The 7,748-nt window shown below is 39.0% G+C and overlaps 1 long non-coding RNA gene across 1 annotated transcript; it reads left to right on the forward strand.

The window, feature by feature from the left end:
* Positions 1–1,351: 1,351 nt before the first annotated feature.
* On the forward strand, positions 1,352–5,483 carry LOC308188623. Its single transcript, XR_013945651.1, has 3 exons — positions 1,352–1,653; positions 1,996–2,059; positions 2,588–5,483. It is a non-coding gene; the product is annotated as an uncharacterized lncRNA (long non-coding RNA).
* Positions 5,484–7,748: the final 2,265 nt, after the last annotated feature.

The following is a 7,748-nucleotide window of genomic DNA, read 5'->3' on the forward strand; positions in this document are numbered from 1 at the left end:
ACTCGGAGGCATTTCCTTTTCTTTTGCAATAAACAAACAAACAAACAAACAAGAAACATTTAGAGATGAATGCTGTTTTCTGATGCAAAACCAGTCTGCAAGCCGCCAGCGACACTGTTACACTCCCACAAGCACAGGGAGCCAACACAACTTCTTCACATTCCTATGACCCACACAGAGATGGGACATACGTGGCAGATGGGCCCTGTGCTGGAACCCTGCCTGGTAAGTAACTCTCAACTTAAAATACCAGCGAGCAACTTCAGAGGCTGGAAATTTGAGTCAGAAGCTTTTGTGACCATGTGGTGGCCCACTGCAGTACTGTTCTGCAAAGGTGAGGAGAAATGGAATAATGAAGAATTTGACAGATACGCCGCTCAGGATTTTAGTATTAAAGCAGGGATGCAGAGCCCGCTGTGGACTGTGAGGACTTACTCAGCGTGAAAGGAGCTATGGAAATTATTGCAATGGGAAAGCTGAACTCTCTTTCTCCGCCTTCATTTCAGACTGCACGAACATCATAGGAAAAAAAAAAAAAAGTGGGCCTCTGAATCTTCCTTAAATATTCATCTTTTCAGTCCTGCAATCTAAACAGTAAATGTAACTGCCATTAGTAGACAAAGGTCCTTTCTTCTGAAAAACAAAACAAAACAAAACAAAAACAAAACAAAAAAACTATCTAATAGTGCTTCAATAAACAGGCCAAATGCCTAATCAGGTTGCAGAGTTAAGGCAAGACAATGTACAGTGATCTAGTCTTGATTTGCAAGTTTATCAGATGTAAATATTCCATTTAAAAAAAAAAAAAAAAGAATTAAATCATATCCAAAGGCAGACATTATTTTAGCTTTGGAGTATCCTATTTTTTTTGCATAATCAATACACCCACAGCAATCTGTTTATTCCCATTGTTTTTTGTTTGATGTCAAGACAAAGTTCCTGGGGTAGGAGGCTGGAAAAGAAAATACAGTCTCTTGCTACAAACTGTTAACGGACTCTTGCTTTGCTTTGCTCACTTTAAGTATTTTGCTTAGTTTGGCCCATAACCCTGTTTTTTCTGGAAACCTCTCATTTTTCGTTCGGTCTGCCTTCCAAAACCACAGTGCACTGAAAAAGAATTTCTCCTGTGGCATATCTCTGCTTCAAGGAATGCTCACTTTATATATTCCTATATACCTGCACCCTACATTTTCAGGACTGTACTTATACAAACGAACAATATTTCTCCCACTGTGGTTTTATTTTTCTGAAAAGCAAAGGATAGAGTTTTCAGCTAGTTAATAGGGGACGATCCAGCTGGCATCTCTAATGGAAATGATTACCACAGAAACATTTGCAATCACTTAAGCGTGGGCTCCCATAATGCTTAGCAGAAAAGGCTGAAAACAATTCAAAATAAATGTAGTGCAATCTAAATAGGGAAGGCGGAAATGAAAGACAATTTGCAACAAACAAAGAAGAAGTCTTTCTCACCATTCAGGGTCCATTAGCTACAAGATTCTAAAGTTATTTCAGCAACCCTGTTATAAATACATGGAAAATTAACACGTATGGAACCTATATATATTCTGCAGCTTAACTGCAGTCATCCACATCTGTTTCTGGTTTAAGTTATACCTCGCTCTGGCATGGATTCAAAGAGCTGCTGTGGAAGTGAGTCTGGGTCTGAGATTTGACTGGGGCAAATGGATGCAGCTCTGCTGAGAGGACTGAAGCTAAATCAGCTAATAATGTGGTGCTACATTTCTAGAGACGTGTATTTCTAGAGTTTCCCCTCCTTTTTACTCCCTCTGTGACTGATCAACTTTTCTGCACAGCAAAAATAGATTCCATACCTTAGTTATATGTTTCAGTACTATAACTCTCTTTGAACTTCTTTGTAATGGTCTGCTGAAAACTAGATAGCTTGAACATTATTATATTCAGAAAACAGTTTGTGTTCCTAACAAGTTGCTCTATTTTTTGTATTTAAGAGGATTTTTCCTATATTTGTAGGCAGATAAGCTGAGGATACCCTGTGATGTACACGTGTGTGTTTGCACATACATATATACATGTGGTATGTATACAAGCAAAGCATTTCCTGTAAAAATAACTCAATAGACAGCAAACTCCCTAGTAAAGAATTTGTTGTAGCAGAACAAACTACGCTTTCTTAGTTAAATAGGTAACTTCTCATTGTATGCCATGAGTAAACTAAAAACTGGAGAAAATCATCCCTTAGGTTGTTTTACCATTTTATCTCACAAGACTGATGCATTATCCCCATTCCTTGGGTCTCAGTGGTGCACTATCTTAATTTTCCATAATTAATCTTATTTAGAAAAACTTTTTCTAACTTTCTGAGGAACCTAGAACTTTCAGTGAGAAGGATTATTCTGAAAGGTAAGAGTTTATGGAATGAAGGCCAAAGCAAGTATTATTTTATAGCCTAAATATATTGCCTATGTTTTCCATATTTGCAGGTTTTATGCAGTCTGAAGTATGCAAAAATGTAGCCTTCTACTTACCTTTCATAAACAGATGTCCTCAAATTTGCAAAGTGGCTCAGTGCTTCATAACAACTTTAATGAATTTATTCTCACAGTGTGGCTATAGGATGAGGACTGGCTGCTGCTTGAAGAACTGAGACACAAAGAAATGAAATGTGAAATCCATCAAACCTCTTAAAATTCAAACTAAGTATGCATATCCTAGAGGCCCAGAAAAAGCTTGCCCAGGTGAACAAGCACATAAGCATCCTTATATCACCAAGTTTTCTCCAAAGAAAAGTAATTTAGAAGCCAAAGGTATAGCTACTGCTCCTCTTACACACTCAGCTGATCTTAGAGACTCAGTACCCACATTCTCATTGGGTTTCATACACAAACTTACCTGCATTTAATTGTCAGATGGACCCAAATGGAAGAGGTCTAGATCACCTCATCTCCACAACTTGCACTAGTATTAGCTCAGTTCAAAGCACAGAAGTCATGGTCACATTCACTTAAAAATGCAGGAGTGCAAAACTCAAATTGTGGAATGGGATGACCCGCCAAGGAGTGGGTTCTGATATCTGCTTCAGTGATCACTCATGAAATTTTGCATGAACAAATGATGAAATGATGCTAAAGATGACTAACACTTCTTCATACAGGCAGCAGCTTTGGGCTGGAAATCCCAGTTTCCCAGAGGCTTCTAAGTAAGACAGAACAGGATTTGCCTAATTTTGGAAGAGAGGCAGGGTTTAGGACATATCACTCTGTCCTACATTTACTACTAGTTGTCTATACCAGCACCTGTATTAGTAGACGTAATGAGCAAGGTCTATCATTTGGGCCTGTGGGCAAGAGAAACACATCAGAGCTCTTATGAATATGGCTAATAAATCTTCCTTTTCACCACTTCCCTCAAAAAGAGGGATGACCCTTGCATATTGTCCTTTAAGCATAGATCCTAACCTGTATTATCTTCAAACTGTGCCTGGCTTTGTCTGGAAGACGCATTGGCCAAATGCTCAAGCCCACATCCTGGCCTTGTTTAGTTCACACATATAGACTGTCTTAGGCTTCTGCAAGCTCAAGGAGGAAAATCAGGCAGGTGCCTAATCTCTGTGAATGCTAGACATGGCTATGGTCAGACCTGTCACACTGATGTTCCTTTGTGAATTAACTGAAATGTTACGTTCAAGACCATGCAGGAAGTAAAAGGAGATTCAGCGCCTATATCCAGTGCCCTAACTGCTGACCATCTCTTCAAGCAGGGTGTGAATTTGGGGTCTGCCAGTCAAACACATACAAAAAATGTCAGTGATGAAAAGCACTTCATGAACATCTCTTCAGTTTCCTGAGTCACCCTGATCACAGCTGAAGTTGTATAATAGGCCTGTTTACAGCTGTGTAGCATGGAAGTTAAAAATGGATGTCTAGAGGACTGAATATGTTTGACACACAAGAAACATGGAAGAAAGAGTTATATCTACTCCCAAAGAATGAACTCCACAGTCAAGACTTTGTGCACAAAACTCCTTCCTTCTGAGGTAAGGAATATTAATGTCTCCATTTCAGAGCAGAAAGGACAGAAGGCTTAAATGACCAAGGATGCCCTATATGTGGCAGTTCAATTTTCAAGACTAGATATAGACATCATCCATTATCTTCAAAGACAAGCCATGCTGATGACTTTTGCAGCTCAGATAGTAGAGCTCCCTGAGCAAGGGATATGTTTGAGACCCCTTAATGCTTTCATGTGAACCAAGCTCTTCAGTTATTTGGAACAGCACTGTGAGGTGAAGCAAAAACACACTGGTGTTCAGCCCAGCAGCAGCTGGCTGTTACGTAGAAGCTACAGCCAGCAATACAAATGAAAAAAAAGTGTAGCTCATGGGAGCTGATGTATCTGGGGCTATAGACCTAGCTGGCAAGTCTGTAACAATCCAGGAATGCAAGCCACATCTCACTGGTTCCAAAAGCATAAAACAACCCTTCCTAATCTTACCTAAATGCTTCATCAAAGCAAATTGAGGACTACTTAGAAAAATGTAACAGGAGCTGTTTCTGCTAGAATTCTGCCTCCTTTTGCAGCTAATTTAAACTAATGTGTGAAAGGAACATTTTCTTAACCCGAGTACAGTGGGATTTATCTGAACAAATGTAGACCTAAAGTAGCTGAACTAACCACTCCCACAGCAACCCCCCACCATGTTCCCTTTAAGGTCAAGAACAAAAATGCATACCTTCAGTGTGCCGTTCTTCACATCCAAAAAATAAGAGTCTAAAGTAGGTCAGATTCTATGATTCTATGAGATGAGCTGTATCCTTAGATCCTGTGTTTATCTAAAGGAATCTGATAGGACTACTGCTAATGCAGGTATCTATAGTGCAGATTTATAAAGCTGGGCAATCTGAACCTCAGACTTAGTGCTTGTCTTGTATCTTCAACAGGACGGACACTTGCATCTATAAAAAGTACAGTCCTATCTGTTAGAGCATGTGATCTGTCATGATGCAGTTCACATAGATACCTTATTGCATGAAGAGTTCAGGGAAGCCTTGAAACAAAAGTTGGATTATATTGTAGGTGCACAGAGTTTTATTTAATCAATAGTCTGAAGGCTTTCTAGATCTATTTTTCCTGAATCTCTGCTTAATCTGGTGTCACATATATCTCTTAGTATAATCATTGAATGGTAACAGGCTGAAGAGTAGTATAGATGTACTACTGAGATAAAAATAGATGAGGATTCATACCTGCAATATAACGGGCACTTCTCCATTCCAGCACTGGTGATTTTACTGTTTAGCAGCCATGTCATTTTCCAGTTCCTAATGGATGAGCCAGCAGCAGCTAATAAGCTCAGGGACTGCCTAGTCCCTGAACAATAGGAGCCCAGGCAGAAAAGGGTGTTTTGTCTTCCTTCTGTGCTTGCATTTTTGCATTCACAGTGAAGCTGAAGGTGCAATCGGTAAAAATCAGACCTATGAAAACATGCTTAAGAAACTCTTAGACAAACTGTAACCTGTTTCATTCTAAATCCACCACAGCATAATGTATGTCATTGGATAATTTGTGATCTTCTCTTTTTTGTTGTTGTTTTATTTTGCTTGCTTGCAACTGGCTTTCTATGTGTATCAGAATTTGAAAGAACACCAGACTGAAATCTGTTGAACAATGAGCAAGAGAAATTTTCTGATGACCTAGAAAGAATGGACGAGAGATGCCTTGTTTGGAGAGACTGAAATGGAAAAGTGCTCAATAACTTTCTTTTATTATTATTTTATAGCATAGGTCAGCTATAGTGAATTTTAATATAACAGAAGTAGCAATGGGATAGAAAGGTGACAAATTCAGTAGCAGATTTGGTATATGTGAAATAAAATGGAGAAAGTTTGTAAGGAAGTAGTGGTACTAGTAAGAGATCCCAGACTATGATTTAGTAACTTGTTGGTCCAATTCTTGAAAGTGCAAATTAGGCAATGTGTAAAGGATGCACATTTACACGATGGACTGATTGAAGTTGAGAACTTTGAGCTTGAAAGGGGTAGTTTTGCAGTTCAAAGCTTGTCTGACTTCCTTCTGAGTCAATTCAGCTTATTAAAATTCCAGAAAACAAAACAAATTAAAAAAAAAAAAGTGTTTTTCAGCTGGTTTAGTAAACTGTGTTGGTTCACCAGAGACTTAGAGGAAAGCTCAGACTAGCAAAAGTAGGACAATGCAGACAGGACTATGTGGGAATGGAAATGGCTTTTTGGACAGTTGTTGAGATGTCAGACCTGTCTGACTGATGTAACTCTACCATAAGTAGGAACAGCATTTGTCCTTCAAAGGGTAGCGTATCTTTAAAATTCACTAAACCTACGATACTTCACACTGTAAATACAGAGCTACAGATACCACCTGGAAAGGAACAGGATCAGATAGAGAGCAGAATATTTAGGTATTGAAGAAATGGTAAGGTTCTTGTTCTTCCCCCAGAGATTGAGATTTATTTGAACTGGTTTACCCATCCTCATAACAGAGAAAGTCCATAATGACTAGCTCACTAAAAGCAGTAGTATTCATAACACTTATCCAGATAGCTTGGATGGATACCTACAGTAATAACATGTTGTGCCAATTATTCCTATTGTCATGCATAAATCTAACATATTTTGGAAAAATCATTTTAAAATCCACTTTTTTAAAATGAATTGAATAAACTTTAGATCTTAGTTGGTTTAAGAACCTAAGATTTTTAATTTGGTCACCTGAAAAGACTTTCTGTAGCCTATTTTTTATTATCTTAGAATCTTACAGCTGTGCTTAAGTAGCTAAGTACAAAGCAAACACATAACCATCAGTCACTAATGAGATAAATTTTAGTGAATGTTTAATTCACTAAATTAAGTGGAATAATAGAGTTGTTTTTCTTTTGTTATTGTTGGTGGTGGTTGTTGGTGGTTTTTTTAATTCAGTCCTGCAAAGTCAAAAAAATTGCAGAGAAAGATTTTTTTTTTTCTTCCTCCCTTTTGAAAGAAAAATCTTAGGAAGACAATTGCTCCACAAGTATGTCACTGCTGTGTGAGCAACTGGCTTCTGCACGTTCATGGTACAGCTAGTTCCCAACACGTTCATTAAAGGTTTTTATCAAACTGTAGCACATAGAGAAACAATACAGTTTTCACTGCTTTATTGTTTGTGTGTAGCTTGTCTTGCATATGCACAAATTAAGGCATGGCCTCGCTTGTAGTCCTGCGATGTGACACAGGATGAAGCATGGGCTGGCCCTTCTCAGACATCACCACAGCCCCAGGAATGAGCAGGAATGGCTGGGGTCAACCTGCACGCCCATCAGCAACTCTTATGTCAGAAAAGGACAAGCCAGCCATCCCCCCCCAAGGAGACAGCACAGGAGGTTTTCAGGATGTGATTTCTGTCCACGAATCCTCCTACCACATGGAAGAGGAAGAAAAATATATCTTTTTTTCCCCTATTAACTTCCCCAGCTTTTCCCCTATTAGCCAGCATGGGAATCCCAGGGACTGCTCGTCGCTTAATTTAAGGCACCAGTCTCTCGCCTTCTCAATGGGAAGTGTGGCTACTGCCACATATTATTTCATACTTCATGTTCAGACTACTGGGAGGAAGGCAGAAGGAGGCTTTTCTCTCTCTCTCTTTTTTTTTTTTTTTTTTTTTTTGAGAGGGAGAGAGAGAGCTCATAACTTTCTGAGAGCTGAACCGACCGTGGAGCCCCGGAGAAGAAACGTAATGATGAAAGAATCCTATTGCAG

The sequence above is a fragment of the Anser brachyrhynchus genome (genome assembly GCF_964034855.1).
Source record: "Anser brachyrhynchus genome assembly, chromosome: 2".
Classification (NCBI taxonomy): domain Eukaryota; kingdom Metazoa; phylum Chordata; class Aves; order Anseriformes; family Anatidae; genus Anser; species Anser brachyrhynchus.